This window comes from Pectinophora gossypiella, chromosome 14 (assembly GCF_024362695.1).
Source record: "Pectinophora gossypiella chromosome 14, ilPecGoss1.1, whole genome shotgun sequence".
In the NCBI taxonomy this organism is placed as follows: domain Eukaryota; kingdom Metazoa; phylum Arthropoda; class Insecta; order Lepidoptera; family Gelechiidae; genus Pectinophora; species Pectinophora gossypiella.
Window position 1 is genome coordinate 15,141,537 of NC_065417.1, and position 20,362 is coordinate 15,161,898.

The 20,362-nt window shown below is 37.1% G+C and overlaps 1 protein-coding gene across 2 annotated transcripts in view; it reads left to right on the plus strand.

Moving 5' to 3' along the window:
- LOC126372779 (knirps-related protein-like) overlaps window positions 1-20,362 on the plus strand; it is a 707,336-nt gene that overhangs the window by 523,192 nt on the left and 163,782 nt on the right. For both annotated transcript variants that reach the window (XM_050018664.1, XM_050018665.1), the window contains one exon: window positions 7,466-7,513. The gene's annotated coding sequence lies outside the window, so the exon portion shown is untranslated. The remainder of the gene's footprint in view (window positions 1-7,465; window positions 7,514-20,362) is intronic.

Genomic DNA, 20,362 nt, shown 5'->3' on the forward strand with positions numbered 1-20,362 from the left:
TTCTTCTTCTTCTATCGTGTGGATTGTGAAGTAAATTACCAACCCCATCAACCCTGGTGTCAGGGTTATGACTGAGCCGCCATAGGCCCCTGACTTGACTCAATGAATACTCGAATGTCCCATATGTAATGTTATTTTAATGGGCTCAGTTTTCCGCATAAACGCAAGTGGTCCATTATGCGTGCTTTTATTGACTATGTAAGCCAACTAACTCCTTTCAGAAGCTCAAATACCTCCTGGGATTTTACAAACTTTGTGACCTGGTTTAATTAAGGGGTTGTGCCCGTGGTGTTGCCAATTATTTATTCTAATCTAATCTATCCTACAAGATCCCACTGCTAGGCAAAGGCTTCCCCTTCCTCTTTCTATTTTCCACTGTCCTGAGCGTAATTATCTCTTATGTAATCAAAATACAGAACAAAAATATTACCGGTGGTGCTCAAGAGTTCAGACTAGTTATTCCCTTTATAAAAATGAGGAAACTCGACAAATTTACACCATTCAACGTATTTGAGAAACTGGTAATCTTATCTTGAGAAGATGTGGCAGATCCCGATGCTGCCGATGCCGAGCTGGATCCCAGTAGGACCTTAAACCCAAAAGTACGTACGATCATCTACGTCTGTGTAGGTTCAAAAATACCACTACCGGCGCTTGCATCAAAGATCTAACCAACGTGTATTGAATGGTTTGCATATTAATTGGAGCTCGATAATATTTGGAGCCATTATTTCACGTCTACAACCTCCTTAGCAATGAAGGCAGCGTTCAATCTGCCACCGCTTAACCTGCATGTAATCAAGAAAACTATGTAAAACAGCTATGCTTCGAGCTAAGGGAAGAAGACTAACGACAGTTATGACAAATCTCAAATACCTCTTGACTAACCCTGCCATGGTGATAACGACGCCATGATCAGGACCCACAACTTATTGAGGTACTGTAATTAAGTACTACAAGGTGGCTATAGCAGAAAGAGAAAAAACACGGTTTGGTCTGAAGTACTAACTTAACCTATACCCATTCGCAATGCGGATCAGATATGGTTTGCTGTGGCTCTAGACAAAATGTCTTCCCATAGACAGGTTTATGCGGAGGTCACCCTAGGATACACACTGGTGGCGCATGGAATCGAACTTGTATGTATCTTTATACACGACACGTTATTGATATCCAAGATCGTATTTTCTGAAATATTTTGATATATATTTATTTATATTACTTTTCACGAAAAAAATTATTTGGTGTTTGATGTTACAACTAAAATTATATCATTAAACACGGATCGTGAGAATTCAAGGATTGCGTGTATTTTAATATATGTTGAGTTGCATTTACTTACACCAAAATATTTAATGAAAATCTTCATTTCACTTTGATGCAAGTTAAGATGAATTATGTTACACGTGTTATATCAGCATGAATCCTTCACAAACAGTACTTATATCACTGAACACAAAAATTATCTCCGTATTTATAATAGCTACAGTTACGAGAATTAGACAGAAAGAAAGAGAATTTTTTGAACATGAAGTGTGTGCTAATAACTCAAAAGTGATACAACTCGAGTTGTATTACTTTTCACCGACGGTACAGAAATAAGCTTGAGTTTTTGTATATAATATGTACTATATTTTAATAAATTTATAGCACTTTTCAAGTATTGATTTATTGAGTTCGGTGTAGCTTTTTCTTGGAGAAGCAGAGTGTAATCTCTGTGTAGGTACCCTCCGATTGGCCACATTATTTTTCCATAATATTAAAACAATAGTAAATAATTAAATTACTAAAAGATGAATTATACAATTCTAATCTTGAAAAAGAAACCAGTCCAAGATGGTGAAAAATGAATGTCATTTTCTTTTTGATTTATTTTAAAATTTTAATTACGAATTAAATCTCGAATAGTCGACAGCGCATTGATGACGTCAGTAGAACAGTAGTCCCATGCTATTTTGGTAGAAAATTTACATTGAAAATGTTTCGTAAAAAGTTGAATAAGACTCCAAATAACCTATTATATACAGAACCAAATTAAAATTAATTTATTTTTAATTTTCCATACTGTCAGTGTTGCCTGTGACATGGGTTTGTAAATCATAATTTCAGGATGTCCCACTTAGTTGAGCCGACATTTTTGACACCTCACAGTAACTAAGGTCATGGGTTTAAATCCCAAAAACATTAATTTTCTCATAGTTCCATTGTTAAAATATAAAAATCATTAGCAAAAGCGAATCTTAATTTGTATTTTACATAATGAAACAACAAGAACTACTTATAATAATTATTTATGTATTTGCAAGTGGCGTAATTTGTGAACAGAATTATGAATAATTACATTATACAAATACGATGCCCTAGGTCAAGAAAAACAATAAATTGGTAATACCTAATTATTATGTACACTTATACTACGAAAGGATTATCTGTAAAAAAATGAGTATTAGTTATTACGATTTAAGAATAGACGTCAATTTTACAGTGGGTATTATGAAGTTTTTAATAGAGTAGTTTCCAAGTAGTCAAATCTACTTTTTACTAAACATCAAAACACCAAATTACAATGGAATTTGTATGAAAAAGCAACTTGTGACGTCACAGAAAAAGTGACAAAATGACGCATATTTTATTGGTACATTTTTTTCAATAAGATTCAAAAGTAAGTTAAGTAAATAGAAAAAACAAAAAAAACTGTTCTGTCACCATTAGATCTGTCTTTATTTGATAATCAGAATTTCATATTTTTTTAGTTTTTTATTTCTTTTTTAATTTTTTAATTTAATTTAATTTAATTCGAACATTATCTTTGACCAAGGAAACTACCCAATTCTCAATATTAGTGTTCCATATTCAAACGTGATACAATTGCAATAAATCTCTTTCGATTTTTTTTCTCTGGCCGGCACTTTCACATTTGAGCCGGGCGAAGTATGAAAAGCCGATGATCTCCTTTTTATTTAAAATCGAGTTTTGTAGAAGGTAAATTCGGAAGCGTTTCGATTTTTTGATCAGAGAAATAATAGCATCGATAAACACGTTCATCGATATCAGTCCAGTGGTTTAGCAGCGGATCCTACCAGACTGATAGACTGAAACTTACTTTCATCTTTATAATTTTATTATAGATTTAAGCCAATCTATTTTATCAAATCACATGACAAAGCCACTGGCTACAATTTTATCATGATTTACACATTTATCACGCATTTAAAATCAGAATGCACCGATCCGTCAAAATCTGTCACTATTTGTCACCAACAGCGAATTATTCACAGATCTTCTCGTTACAAACTGAACTTTATCTCGACGACGTTAGATCTACAATAATTGATATATTGAGAGCAATAAAAATGGTAGCAAGTTATCGATCATAGTTAAACGGTGCGTTAACGATCGGCTGAGATCGATCATCGTGTAATACTATTGTAAATAACTGGGGGCGAATAGTGATGGGATGTTTCTGATTCGGATACTCGTTTCGAATATAACTGGTTGCTACTTACGAAGACTGCCTTTCATAACGACTTTATCTACATGATTTATTTATACATACCAATATAGAAGATATAATCGAGCACAAAACTTGGAATCCACGTCATATCAATTATCTTCTAGAATTCAGTGGTTTTGAGTCCGACCCGGGATTCGAAGCTGTGAACTTACGATGTAAGTCATGCGTTCTCTGAACAGCGCTATTACGGGTTCTAGGTCGATGATGAAAAGTTCATCATCGACCTAGAACCCGTAAATCATTCTTCATCAATCATTATTTACTTAAAATCTTATTCGTTTATGCATTTTGTATGAAGTTCGCCATAAATCGATGTTTCTTATTATTTATTGATTAATACTTTAAGTCAAAGATAGTGAACAACTACACTCACAATTCATCACAAAACATCTACTGTGGGTTGTACGAAAGTGTAGGTAAAAGAGTAAGATAATATAAGATTAACGAGTAAGAGAGAGACGGGTATGTGAGACAGATACGCTAGATATGTGTGTGTGAGAGAAAAGATATGACTGAAGACGTATTTGGGTGACGCCAACAAACTACGGTTTACGGTTGTACTTTGGCGATAGTATTAAAGTGTATTATGTACTGATGTAAATTTGTTTATAAATAAATAAGTAATAAATAAATAAGCGAGAGATATGAGAATGAAAGGGACGGAAGAGGAATGGAGAGTGTCGTGGTAGGCGTCGGTGAAGGTTTTATTCATTTTCTCTAATTCGAATATTATATTATGTGCTGTTAAAACATTTTAGAATAATATAGGGAACCGACACGGCCTTACGGCTAGGAAGATCCGCGGAAGGCCGGAACGCGGGTCCGGATTCCGCCCTAACGCCCCGAAAGACGTCAGAGCATCGACCAGGCCCGGCACCGGCCGCATCCGCTTCCCGTCCAAACCCGACTCAACAAGATACAGAAGGATAGAAGGCAAGAGGGAAACCACTGCCCTATTTGTCCCTAAAAAGCAGCATGGAGAATGCTACACCGACAAGAGCGTGGCTCTTATATTAGTGATGATGATGAGGATAGTTGAATGTTTGTTTTCTCGCTACCTCCCACGTCTATCCCAGGAGTTCGTACATATTATTTTTATAATCCATTTGACTTTACTTTTAACATGTGTGTAGTGTTTAAAATCCCTTTGAAAGAGTTTTGCTACTAGGTAGATTTTTGAGTAATTTCTTTTTGTTTTTTTTTTAGTAAGTATTATTTCGTTTTCATATACAAATACTCACAGTTATAGCACCTCACTATCACACTATTGTGGCAGCTTCCGGGCTGGTAGCAAAAACTGTTAACTTTGGATTACACGGATGACACATCACCTTTTTATAGATTCACTTATTTGATTCACATATTTCCACGACTTAAAATTATGATTTAGAAGTTCTGTGTTGATTTTTAATATCTATATAATATATATATATTCAATTCTTTTGTTTTATTTTTACTTATTTATTTTGAGCCATGGTAGCCCAGTTGAAATTATTAACATTTAATATGTTGTTGTTGTGTTGTTGACTGTCAGTACTATTCAGAAGCGGAGGACAGGAGTCCTAGTATGGCTTTGTAATAGACTACTCTGGGCGCCATCAAACTGCCCTATTTTTCCCTAAAAAAAATAGCATGGCGAATGCTACACCCACAAGAGCATGGCTCTTAAATTAGTGATGAATATCCTCTTAAGACCGAAATTTCCAGACACAATAGTTAAACAATGCGGTTTGGATTTATAAAGAACATTAGGTCTTAGGAGGATATGTTGTGAATAATTATGAATGCAGAAGAAATTAAATGGGTGGGGAAAGCGAAGCGCAGACTTAGGAAGAAGATTTATGATACGGGTGTAAGTAGGACTGGAAGAGGGAGGCCTAGGCGAACATACCGCGATCAGATCCATGAGGTTTAAAGACAAGCCAGGTAAAGAGTACTCTAAACCGGCGAGCATGCATGAAGTATTTGATGACGCCACAAGCCCATTAGCAATGTCCATTAAAATATATAATAAGCTCCCAAAGTACTACGATGAAACTAAAACTAATTTATTTATAAAAAAATCTAAAAACTATGCTAATTATAAAGAGCTATTATACAGTAGACGAATTTTTAAATGATAAGTTTTAATTTTAATACACACTTCCTCTCTTCCCTTCAACGTTGCTGTGCCCTACAGGATCCATGTTATAGTTCCTATGCCTATGTAACACTCTATTGTACTACATGGAATGCAATAAATAATTGAGAATTGAGGGTGGAAGAAGCGAAGATGGTGCGTCAGGATCGTAATAAGTAGAATTCCTTGGATGTATTGGCCTACCCCAAACGGGTATGACCTTCAAACCTTCAAGAATTTCCATCTGTAAGGCCGGCAACGCACTTCTGACTTATATTTAAAAGAAAAAAATCTAGACTACGTGTTCCAAAACCTCTGAACAGCAACAATAGAATTATGCAAAGTACATGATGATATAACGCTAGAAACTAAAATAGAAGGGTATCAAATATTAATCACTAAGGTTTCAAAGAATCATAGACCCGGTCGCGTATTTAGAATTACTAGTTCAATTGAAATTTAAAATTATCTTTATTCAATATGTAACATAGTTACACTTTGAGTCGTCATTTCTTAAATAACTAACGTTTCATCCGCATAAAATTACTGCAGTTTCTCACAACCTGTATTGGCGCAAGGCGCTAGACTTTAAAAAAAAAACACAACAGCAATACGTCCCCGCGCCGGCTGAGGGTTAGTTCAGTAGTGTCTGATAGCTACATGTTCTATCTGTCAACCAAGCATAGTATTTGTTCATAACCTTACTTTAGTATCAGTATCACGATGACAAACAGAATTAGGATAACCTCTATTTTGCGCTTTCAATCTTTGAATAGTATACCAATATGTTTCGCGACGTTGAAAAGTAGAAACATTCTAGCACATTTTAAAGCATATTATTAACCTAGAAATGTTACTTCATTTTTTCACCGTCTGGGACGTATTGGAGTAGGAATTACGCGCGTTTTTCGCATAGAAATCCTACATCAGTTCATCTCAGCCGGCGGGGACGTATTGTACTAGCATTTCTAAATACGCCCCCGGGGCCGATTCTCAATTGTATTCGAACGCAACATATGTTCACATGCATTAGCCATTGTCTTACATATCGTAGGAAGATTTGATGGTCGTTTAGTAATAGTTCGTGACTAGAAAGCTATTACGATTCGATTTGTCGAAGTCATTAATTAATTTGCCGACGATATTAGGTTTATAGAGCTGTATGTGCACTTCCAATGAGGAGCTCGGTGGCGCAGCGGTTAACGCGCTCGGTCTGCGATTGTTGAAGTAAAGCAACTTTCGCAAAGGCCGGTCATAGGATGGGTGACCACAAAAAAAAAGTTTTCATCTCGAGCTCCTCCGTGCTTCGGAAGGCACGTTAAGCCGTTGGTCCCGGCTGCATTAGCAGTCGTTAATAACCATCAATCCGCACTGGGCCCGCGTGATGGTTTAAGGCCCGATCTCCCTATCCATCCATAGGGAAGGTCCGTGCCCTAGCAGTGGGGACGTTAATGGGCCGATGATGATGATGTGCACTTCTCTGCTGTTACCGACCCCGCCAGCGTGGCCGACGAGTAAATATTGGGGTTAAAAACTGAAGGCCGACAAACTCTTATCCGACATGATTTAACTTCGGGAATATGAAAATCCGACACTTCTTTATTCCGACAATACATAATTACATTTCCTAACTTTGATACTACTCTACTCCGACAAAACGTTTTTTCGACATGACTATACTAAGAAACGATGCGAATATGATGGCATTCTATCTCGACAGTAATACTACACTGATATAGTACTAGTTGTAAGATTTTCTTTTTTAAGTTATGTTAATTCTATGTTTAATGAGAAAGAATGATTTTTTTAAAATATACTTTATTTATTCGCAGATATGAACCGGGGCCACAACGAAAATGGCTTTCTTCAAATCAAAAGAGGTGAGTATATTTTCTTTTTCACCAGCCATCCGTCTTATTGAGTTAGGAAGCACATTTTAACTTCCCTTATAAACAAACCAATAACGGCCTCCGTGGTCCAGTGGTTGAGCGTTGGGCTCACGATCCGGAGGTCCCGGGTTCGAATCCCGGTGGGGACATATCACAAAAATCATCTTGTAGTCCCTAATTTGGTTAGGACATTACAGGCTGATCACCTGATTGTCGAAAAAGTAAGATGATCCGTACTTCGGAAGGCACGTTAAGCCGTTGGTCCAGGTTACTACTTACCGATGTAAGTACGTAGTCGTTACATGAGTCATGTCGGGGGCTTTAGGTGGCTCAATAATAACCCTGCCACCAGGGTTAATGAGGTTGGTAATTCACCTCACAACCCACACGATAGAAGAAGAACAAACCAATGCACTATGTATCTTTACCCATACTATATCATACCATTGTACTATGTGCTGAGTGAGACCCTTTTATCCCAGGACGTCCATCACCACCTTATGATCATTCTAATGGACATCCTCCTATGTTCTTTGTAATTATTTTGTGATTTTTTTTAAGTGATGTTATTGTCTTGTCTTTGTGTGTAGCGTCATTTTATAATAAACAATTTATATTCTATTCTTTTCAATAACCATATTAATATTATAGCAGTAAATCGGAAAATGAATAAGTATCTATCTCAATAGCGTTATCCCGTTTTTCACAGGGTCCGCTTACCTAAGCTGAAGATTTAATAGGTCCGGTTTTTTACAGAAGCGACTGCCCGTCTGACCTTCCAACCCGCCCAGTGTAGGTTAGGTTAGGTTAGTTTAAAACCACCCCAATACTGGTTAGGTTAAGTTTTAAGCTGACAATTACTTCCACACAATATCCCAGGAAGAGGAAATGACTGAAAACCAGCGCTGGATGGCGCCATAGCATGGCTCCATCACAGCACAAGCTGAGCCATTTCCTTTTGCCCGTATTCGTAATATTCATAATTACCTAGTTCTTATAGCAAATGTAAATTGTTACTGTCAATAAATTTATTTTATTCTTATTCTTAAATTGGAAAACAATACCAATCGTCGATATTTCCAAACTAAAGTAGGGTAGCCATAAACGTAATGAGGATCACAGACCACACGGGTTTTATGCTCGTGCGCAGATGAAATTAAATCAATTGATATAGAGCCACCATGAATCAGGCGACAGTACGACTGTTTATTGATTGAGCCAGGGTTTGACTGGTGGGTGACCATAGGTTTAGGTTATTCTAGGAACTGTTTTTTTTAAGTGACTTATTGTAAATAAAAAAAGAAAGTACGATGATCCGTGCTTCGAAAGGCAGGTTAAGCCGTTGGTCCCGGTTACTGCTTACCGATGTAGGTACGTAGTCGTTACATGAGCCATGTCAAGGGCCTATGGCGGCTTAATAATAACCATCACACCAGGGTAGATGGGGTTGAAAATTCACCTCATAACCCACACGATAGAAGAAGAAGAAGTAGGTATGTACTTATTTTTCTTGATCGTGTGGTCACCGCACATTTGTCACCTTATCCAACATTTCAACGGTTTTACGACCGATTATTTTCCAAAATCTTTTAAGTTTACGCTCGTGTAATAGTTTAAAATAGCTGCGTTTTAAAAACGTCCGGCTAATTTACGGTTTGGTTGGAAATGAATCAAATTTTACTGCCAATGCGGCGATTCGAAGCGACATTTAGACTTTGATGGTGGAATTTTTAATTTATGACTGTCTCGTGCTCTTATTTTTTACATGGTTCTTTTTTATGTTCTCAGGCGCATAAATATCTATTTAGCATAAAAGTATATTTGTTTTAGAAAAATAAAGGTTAGTGGCTACTTAAAACTGTTTATTTTTGTTACGAGTAAGTCAGACAATCAAGTAATTCAAGCCTGTAAAGTGCTTACCAAACAAGTGGCGATGAAGGAACACATCGTGAAGAAACACCCACATTCCCGAGAACCTGTAGTGACCTACCCTGTATTGGGCTGCTTCTCCCATCGCGGGTTGGAAGGTCAGACAGGCAGTCCCTTCTGTAAAAAACCGGACCTGTTAAATCTTCAGGTCAGACTAGCGGACTCTGTGCAAAACAGGATAATGCTAGGGAGATGTTGAAAGTCCTTACCAAATAAAGGACAGTCTTACACGGGGAATGAAATCGAATTAAAATGGTTAGGCTTTATAAGCTAAAACGCGATCCCATAGTCTACGGCATAACATAACATCACTTATGTATCATCACCCAAGGGTTAGACAGATGTACAGTACAGTCTTGAGCAATATAATGTACCCACTTAAGGACTCTGTCGCACTAACGTATTTGACATTTAGTGAGACTTACAGTTCAATTTGTCAAAAAAGTTAATGTGACATGGTACCAAAGTGTATACATATTAATGCTCGTGACCGTACACCCACTCCTCGCCAGCTATGTTTAAGTCTCATGTAATAGGGAGCGAGTCCATTGCCATTCATCATCATTATCAGCCGTACGATGCCCACTGCTGGGCATAGGCCTCCCGATCGGTCCTGCGCTGCCCGCATCTAGCGGCTTCCCGCGACCTTCACCAGATCGTCGGTCCACCTTGTAGCGGGCCTATCCACTGAGCGTCGTCCGACACGTGGTCGCCATTCGAGACCTTTCCGCCCCAGCGGCCATCGGTTCTCTTCGCTATGTGTTCTGCAACTGCCACTTCAGCTTAGCAATTCTCCGAGCTATGTCGGCCATTGCCATTAACCAGGCACAAATCTTAGAAACTACGTGATATCAATTTATCTAATATGATCCAAACATGAATTCAAAGTCAAAGCCAACCCAGGTCCAACGCGCAGATGATTCTCGATTGTCCGGTTCACACTACGAATTTTTACACCAAATCTTTTTCCGTGTACGCTGTGAGACTGTGGAATTCTCTGCCACCCTCTATTAGACAAGCCAAATCCTTGCATATTTTTCAAAATCTTCTTCGTTATTATTATGAACGTCAGTGTGGTTACTCATAAATTATTATTTTGTGTGTACTATTTATATAAGTAGGTTATGGTTATGTATATAGATTAGGTATATATTATATTTGTAAGTATGTTATATATTTATTTGCATGTATTCTATTGGTAAAATTGTACTTTATTGGTAATAAGTTGTACTTATAGTCTGTACCCGCAATCTTTCAATTTTTTTTACATTTTTCCTCACCTTATGGTTGTCTGGAAGAAATTGCTTTAAGCGATAAGGCCGCCATTTGCCATGTACTTAATTAAGAGACTTTTTGTAATTATTTCTTTTTATTTTGGTGCAAATAAAGTGTATTTGTATTGTATTGTATTGTCAAAGTCGAATTCAGTGGTTTAAAGCCACAGCCGGGATTCGAACCAGGAACACTGCGATGTAAGTTACGCGTTCTCCGAACACGGCTATCACGGAGTCTGCGACATCCTCGGAAGAAATGCACCTTGAAGATAAAAATCTTTCCCAGGAGTCGAGGCCTAAACTATGTCCTGGGCGCCACGGCAAAGTTCACGCGACTTGCGTGTGCGCATAGCACTGCGCCTGCGCGTGTTATCTAGCCACACTGACCTCTACAATGCTCTGGACTAGTGACAAATAAAGGAGCTCTTCTTATTACATAAATAAAAACATAATCACGGGAGGTGGTAGGTTGGGGTAGGCAGAGACCACAGAATTTCATTTACTACGATCCTGACACACTACTTTCGCTTCTTCCACTCTCATCAAAGACTTGTCGACCTCCGTGGTCTAGTGGTTGAGCGTCGGGCTCACGATCCGGAGGTCCTGGGTTCGATTCCCAGTGGAGACATATTACAAAAATTACTTTGTGGTCCCTAGTTTGTTTAGGACTTCACAGGCTGATCACCTGATTGTCCGAAAGTAAAGATGATCCGTGCTTCGGAAGGCACGTTAAGCCGTTGGTCCCGGTTACTACATACTGATGTAAGTAAGTAGTCGTTACATGAGCCATGTCAGGGGCCTTTGGCCTAACCCTGACACCAGGGTTACTACAGAAGAAGAAGATCAAAGACTTAATACATGCTCCCCAGTTTAGTACTCTTGACCTGGCTTGTCTTTAAATCATTCTGGATCTGGAACATTCTGGAACATTCTGGAACATTCTGGAACATTCTGGAACATTCTGGAACATTCTGGAACATTCTGGAACATTCTGGAACATTCTGGAACATTCTGGATATGTTCGCCTAGGCCTTCTTCTTTTAGCCCTACCACTTACACCCGACTATCATAAATCTTTTTTCCTAAGTCCGCGCTTCGCATTCCCTACGCCTATCTGATTACTTTGGATGGAAATTTCTTCTGCATTTATTACATTTGACAACATATTAAACGGGAACAATTAATATAATATTTACCTACTAAATACTAGTGCTCAGCGGTGAAGGAAAACATCGTGAGGAAGCCCACATTCTCGAGAAATGCATTTTCGGAGGTATGTGACCTAACCTGTATTAGGCTGGTTTTCCCTTCGCGGGTTGGAAGTTCAGACAGGCAGTCGCTTCTGTTAAAAACCGGAATTGTCAAATCTTCAGTTAGGTAGGTGGACCCTGTGAAAAAAAAAACGGGATAATGCTAGGGAAATGATGAAAGTCCTTACCAAATAAAAGACAGTCTTACAAAGTGATTTCGACAACGTCCCCATTGGCAATCGAATCGAGCTAAAATGGGTAGGTTTTAGGTAGGCGGACCCTGTGAAAAAAAAAACGGGATAATGCTGGGGGGATGGTATATTATTTACTTACTAATCATTTCATATTCAATTGTAATAATAAATACTTACATAAAAGCAGATTAATAAATAACCTCTCCGTTTCTGTATAAATCTATGTAGGTTTGAAAAGTACGTGCCGGAGAAATAAAAAAAAAATCTTTAAGAATCACCCGGCAGAGCTATCCACTCCAGCGCACAGAGATCAGTGTCTAGGTAGCTGCGCAAGCGCAGTAAATCGCGGGTTTTGCGCATGTACCCGCGCGGGTGGTCCGCGCGGACGGTATAGATGGCCGTGTTCTTATTAATACATCACCTGTACTATATTTCAGTCACTCACCACTTGGTCGTGTGCTTTTTGGCTTTTTGTTCTGATGATAAATTATTTATACGATTGCTATCGCGATGATGTTAAAACATCTGTCATAACAGTTAAAGTCAGTGATCGGATAGTCAGGCGCATCACTACATAGTATAAAACAAAGTCGCTTTTTCTGTCGGTATATCCTTATGTACGCTTAAATCTTTAAAATTACGCAACGGATTTTGATGCATTTTTTTTTTTTAATAGATAGTGTGAATTAAGAGAAATGTATATATGTATAATAACATCCATTAAATAGTGGAGAAATACTGTTATTTTTGAGGTTTTTGATGTGATGTCGTAAATAAGTTTTTCTGTAGTGTATTTAGTATCAGCATTACACCCGAGCGAAGCCCGGGCGGGTCGCTAGTATTTACCAAAAATTCGCCAGTAGACTACTTAATATTAATAGCACTTTTTCGTATCACGGGTTCGAATCCCAGCTTGGGCTCTAAACAAAATAATTATAATCATCATCATAGGTAATTGATATCACGTGGTTTCCAGGATATGTCCCCGGTTAATGGCCATAGGCTCGCCTTCTATAACAAGGGAATTAAACATAGGTGACGAGCTGTGAGTGTATACTATAGACGTCTTCCTACCTCCTTGGGGATACAGGCGTGAAGCTGTGTTGTGTTTGTTTTATAGAAATGCCAAAAACCGGGATTATAAAAATTAAAAACCGATAGCTTCAAATAATTTCATTTCATTTCATTTCATTTATTTCGGAAACAATAACAATATTGTGTTCGAACACATCTAGTAGATTTTACATACTTACAAATTATAAAAAGTCAATATTGAAACAAAAATAATATCTTCAGAATTAAACATAATTTTAAACAAGCCGTCAACTAAAATACATTAAAAACATCGATTAATATACATGCGAGACATCAATTAAAATACAGTTAATAAGTACAAATAATATTACATAAATGTGAAATTAATATTAGAATTCAAAATATCATTAATCAAGATTAAACACGATTTAAAAACAGACATGTCATCAATAAATTTCACTTAACAAGACCACATAAAAACAGTGCAAAATAAACAAAATGTAATTATTAAAGTGTGAATAAATAATAAATTTCAAAACAAGACTCAAAATTCATCAACATGATAGCAACACTTTTGTTAAAGAAGCGCTTTTAATTTCCGTTCAAATATATGCGAATCCGAAAGACTTTTCAATTCCAGGGGCATCCTGTTAAACAGTCTCACAGCTTGATACCGAGCACAGTGCATTGATATTTCTAGTTTTGGTCGTATAACATTTTTTAGATCCTTCCTTCGCGTATTTTCTCTGTCTCGCTTCTCCGAGTCAGATTCAAAATTAAGTCGCCGTTTAATAAAGCCCATCATTACCACCAATATGTATAAACTCGGTAAAGTTAGGATACCTAGGCGTCTGAAGTGGTCTTTACAGCTCTCCCATGGAGGAATACGCACCATTGTACGTATAGCTCTTTTTTGTACTGCAAAAGCTCGTTTCATGTTATATTCGTAACTATTTCCCCATAGTGCAATACTATAGCGAAATTTTGATTCCACTAACGCGTGGTATACCGTTTTCAATTGAGGTGTAGTTAAAACATCTCGCAGAGTTCTAAGTGCATAGCAAGCAGAGCTTACTGAGTTTACAACAGCTGACACTTCTAGTTTCCAGTTTAACAAGGTATCAATATGAACTCCCAGAAATTTAACTTCATCAGCCGAGGTGATTCTTGAATTACATAAATTGCCACTTAAAATGTCATTATTTCGAGATGTCGTTTTAAAGAGTAGGAGCTTAGTTTTAGATACATTAATCTGTAAGTTATTTAATGTGAACCATTCTTCAAAAGCATTTAGAGTTTCATTTACAGCATCCACCTTCCAACCTTGAACAGCTTTGGCTCCAAGTTCAACTGCCAGGAGCTACTCTAGCATTTGGCACCGCCCATAGAACGGAAAGGGTTAGTACAGGAGACGCTTTGGACTCCCTCAGCGAATCGATAAGTTCTATGGCGCGCTGCAACTATACTTGTTTTGTAGGCGATCTTAATATGGATCTTACCAAGCTAGAGTCATCACGAGCGAAAGAACTACTTACTTTCTGCCACCAGCATAGTTTAGAACAGTTAGTTAATGAACCTACTAGAATAACTGATAAATCAGCAACGCTTATTGATGTAGTAATTACTGACAGTGCGTCACTTTGTAGAGATATTAAAGTTATACACAATAGGTCTCTGAGTGATCACGCAATGATTCTAGTAGATTTTGACATCAAAAAACCCAAATTTCTTAAACGAATCAAGTCCTTTCGATCTCTACGCACTATTAACTTGGACGAATTAACATCAGACCTTGTTTCAATCCCTTGGCAGTCGATACACAGTTTAGAAGATGTTAATGAAATGGTTAACATTTTTGATTACTATACCTTAATGTTGTTTGAAAAACACGCGCCAATTAAAAATATAAAAATAAAAGATAGACCCAAACCGTGGATTACCGACCTATTAAAATTTATGATGAGTCTTCGTGATGATGCCTTAAAAAAAGCTCAAAAAACTAAAACAGATAGCTCGAAGAAATACTATCGCAGCCTTAGAAATCTCGTAACGGCAACAACAGAACGGGAAAGGAAAGCTTATTTTAATAATTTTATAAATAACAACTTAAAGAATACAAGTTTGCTATGGAAAAATATTAGGAATACCACTCTATTTGATGATCCATGTAAAATCTCGATTCCTGATAATTTAAACAATCCTGATAAAATAAATGAATATTTTCTAGACTTACCGGTATGTAAACAACAAAATATAGGAAATAGTACTATGATAAAAACGCAATTTGAACACTCAGGTACATTTGAACTTAAATATACAACAGAATCAGAAGTAAGGAATATCATAAACAATATTAAAACAAAAGCAGTGGGACATGATTCGATAAACATTGACATGATTAAACTAACGCTAGATGTAACACTTCCTACTATAACAGCTATAGTGAATAAGTCTATTGAAACTAAAGTGTTCCCGTCCTCTTGGAAGCGTGCACTTGTTAAACCAATTCCGAAGAAAAACACGGTGGAAGGCTTTAAAGACCTACGCCCAATTTCAATTCTGCCTGTATTGTCTAAAGTTTTAGAGAAAGTTGTACTAGCTCAGGTTCTTAAATATCTGGATAATAGTAAAATAATACCTAAATTTCAATCTGGGTTCCGCCGTGGGCATGGCACGGAAACTGCACTTCTCCATATAACAGACGATATAACTAAAGCTTCAGATGAGGGGTTAAGTAGTATCTTGATACTTCTTGATTACTCACGTGCATTTGACTGTCTTGATCCTAAAAAGCTATTAGCCAAACTGGAATATTACGGATTTTCAATAAATACATGTCAATGGTTTGAGTCTTTCCTTATGGACAGAGAGCAAATGGTAGCCACAGAGGGAAAAGATGGAGAAGTGAAGTATTCCACACTCAAGACCATACAACGTGGGGTGCCACAAGGCTCTTTATTAAGTCCGGTTCTTTTTACGATTTTTACTTCTGATCTACCTTTTAACTTAGAGACCTGTAATTATCATTTATATGCTGATGATACACAAATATATTACTCATTTGAAGGGAAAAATACACGTCAAGCTGTAACTTTGATAAACAGAGATCTTGACAACATATACACTTGGTCGCAACAAAATTCACTTGCCCTAAACCCTGATAAATCGCAAATGATAGTTCTGGGAACTAAATGTCAAATCGATAAAGTTATGGAATGCGACGAAAAAATAAAAATTAATGATATCGAAGTTAATCAAGTGACAACTGCACGTAATTTAGGTTTGTTTTTAGATGGGGAACAAAAATATACTGACCATGTTAATAGGAAGATTCGGAACGCCTTTTATAAACTCAAAACCTTATATAAAATTAGACCATATATAAAAGAGGAGCTCCGTCTGCTTTTAACTGACCTTCTTGTACTTTCTCCTTTCAATTATTGCAGTACTGTATTTGGGCCTAGACTTAACTCTGGCTTGGAAAGAGCCATACAGCGAGTACAAAATGCTTGCATTCGCTTCTCTCTAAGTGTACCAAAAAGGGAATATATAACTCCATTCTTAAATAAAAAAGGTATTCTTAACATGAGCTCTAGAATGGAACTTCATTATGCTTGTACAGTGCAAAGAGTCATCTGGAATAAGAAACCGGAATATTTATTTGAAAAAATTACTTGGGTGAAAGACATTAATCGTAGAAACCTTCGTTCTGTCTCACAAAATCTCATTAAAACCGCAAAACACAAATCCGCACGCTACACGGGATGTTTCAAATTTAATGCAGCAAAAATCTGGAATGATCTCCCCCCTCCAATGAGGAATAAAATGAGCATAAATTGTTTTAAAACTAAATATAAATCAGCCTTACTAAAAAAACAATTAACTGCAGAAAAATTGAAACATTCCTACTGGAAAATGCTCAAGTTAAAAGATCATTTTTGATAAAATACTAACCCCATTCATTATATTACTGTTAAAATAGTTTACTTCTGACATATATATTCATTCAAACACAATCTAACCCAACAAACACGCTTACACACGCACGCACGCACACACACACACACACACACACACACACACACGCATACACATACACACACACACTCAAGAGTACCTACTTATAATTTTAATTGATTGTCTTTTTATTGTTTCTTTTTTCTACCTAAAGCTACTGTATAATTCTATTTAATATCCTCTAGCCCTCGTTGACAATTACTTCCGCACAATATCTCAGGAAGAGGAAATGACTGAAAACCAGCGCTGGATGGCGCCATAGCATGGCTCCATCGCAGCACAAGCTGAGCCATTTCCTTTTGCCCGTATTCGCAATATTCATAATTACTTAGTTTATATAGCAAATGTAAATTGTTACTGGCAATAAATTTATTTTATTCTTATTCTTATTCATTTAATACAGTGTTTAGTTCGGTCATAGTTTTACCAGTCAGAATTGCATTTGTATCATCTGCAAAGTTTACTAATTTGACATTACTACATAAATTTTGCACATAAAATAATAAATCATTCACAAAAACGAGAAAAAATATTGGGCCCAATATTGATCCCTGGGGAACGCCTCTCTTGATGTGCTTTAACTTAGATTTGATCCGCAATTCCACATTTTCAGGTGAGATGTCCGTTACTTCGACAAATTGTTTCCTATTGCTCAAGTAAGACTCAAACAAGTGAAGACAGCTGCTTCTCACTCCATAATGCTCCAATTTATGAATTAACAGGCAATGATCTACCGAATCAAAAGCTGAGCTTAGATCTAGGAATAGCCCCGCAACCTTATTTTTACTATTTAGACTCTCTATTGTATCAGATACTAGAGCATCTATGGCATCACTTGTTCCGACTGCCTTTTGAAAGCCATATTGTCTCGAATTTAGTATTGCACTAGAATTTAAATGAGAAACTAATCTTATTTTTAAGACCTTTTCGAATATTTTAGATAGGATCGGTAGGAGGGAAATGGGCCTATAATTTTGGGGGTCAGTTTTACTAAGTTTTTTATGTACCGGTACGACTTTTGCTATTTTTAATTGCTCAGGGAAAGTGCTTTCCTCGATACACATATTATAGAAATGGGCTAATGGAATAGATAAGACATCAATATTATTCTTTATAATAGTGATGGGAACATCGTCGTAACCACAAGAATGTTTGGTTTTCATTTCTTTGACAATTTTAGCAATCTCTCTCGGATTTGTCATAGTAATTGGCATAGCTGTTTTGACACGTTCAACGTTTTGTTTAAGGCAATAAAGAGCAGAATTATAATTGTTAGACTTATTCCCGTAGTCAAATTTATTACTAAACACTTCTACAATGCTTTTAGGGTCCTGTATTATTTTACCATCCAATTTCAACAAATTTTTTTCTTTAAACGTAACACTTTTCTTGTTTGCTAATTTGTTAACTACTTGCCAAATTCCCCGAGAGCAATTTGCAGCTCGAGTTATATCAGTTTGTAGCGCTAGTAATCTTGCTTGTCTAATTACTTTTCTATAGAGACGGATAAATGTATCCTTATACTTGTTAATCGAAGTGTGACTATTCTGATTATTTGTGTTACATAGAATACTTTTCATCTTACTAGATACCTTGATACCTCTTGTGACCCATCTAATTTTTTTGTACTTTTTTAAATTGACTTTTCTCTTTGCATTTTTAAAACTCATTCCAAATATCACATTAAATTGCTTTATGAAACCATTTATTCCCAAGGCACACCAATCCTGACCAAGAATTCTTTCACGAAATTTCTTTTGATTTCTGACATTAAACAGCCTTTTACAAGTGTAAAACGCTGTCTCCTTTCCCCGATCTGCACTAATTTCTTCCGTATGAAAAGTGGCCAAAATAGCTGCATGATTTCTTTCTTAATAATTTCTTTTAAGGAAACCAATAACATTTTAAGCCACCAGTCCCTACGCCCTTCAGCAAATTGTTTTAGAAGAAAGAAAGAAGAAAAAAGGAAAGTATCTTTTATTAGAAGACGCCACAGTTTATACAAATACTCCTCCCAATAAAACTGACGAATCGCCCCCAAAACGCGGAACACGTATCAAAACGCAATCAAAAACCTTTAAAAAACCTTACGGGCACTAAAATATAACCTGTCACCACTTTCCACGCGAAATAAATTCACCCGAGAATCTCAAGTTACATCAGATATAATTACTACTTTATTAGGTAGCACGGCGCGATCCTATCGATTCATCTCCCGAATTCAATAAAATAAATAAAATAAGTGACGTATCGAAAGATCGATATCCGCTGGAATATCCGATTGGAGTTACGAGCGGGCGGTATCCGCGCATCGGACGCCATATTTCGACGCCATATTGCGCGCCCGCATGCCGACGCGCGTGGCGATATCGGAAATTAGGGATGGGAAGTAGTTTCATATCCGAAATTTATGTAAAACCTAAAAAATAAGGTCGCTACACATAGCATTAGAGAAGTAATTTACTTAGACGTAATGACAGTAATAGAGATACTAAATAAAATGCGTAACCGCTGCAATATAAAAATTGAACATTTGCGCCTTTAAATGTAAATGATTATTTGAGCTAATGACTTTCGTCCCACATCTTCTTCTATCGTGTGGGTTGTGAGTTGGAGAACCAACCTCATCAACCCTGGTATCAGGGTTACTATTGAGCCGCCGAAGGCCCCTGACATGACTCATGTAACGACTACTTACTTACACCTACTACTACTTACTTAGTAACCGGGACGAACGGCTTAACGTGCCTTCCGAAGCACGAATCACCTTACTTTCGGACAATCTGGTGATCAACCAGTAATGTCCTAACCAAACTAGGGACCACAAAGTATTTTTTGTGATAATGTCCCCACTGGGAACCGAACCCGAGACCTCCGGATCGTGTACCCAACGCTCAATCACTGGACCACGGAGGTCGTTCGTCCCACTAAGAAGTATATTTAAACGGATTTCTGTCCGGATGCACCAGCCATTCGGAACCCAAGCAGCCCTATCGTAAATCTTTGACATTTTTGTGGTTCGAAAGAGGCATTAGCAATAAAATGAACCAAACAGCGAGGTATACGAGTCGTGTAAATACCTTCCAATGATTTACTGTGTCGCAGGATCAGGTCAAATGTAAAATCAGCAGACCCACACAA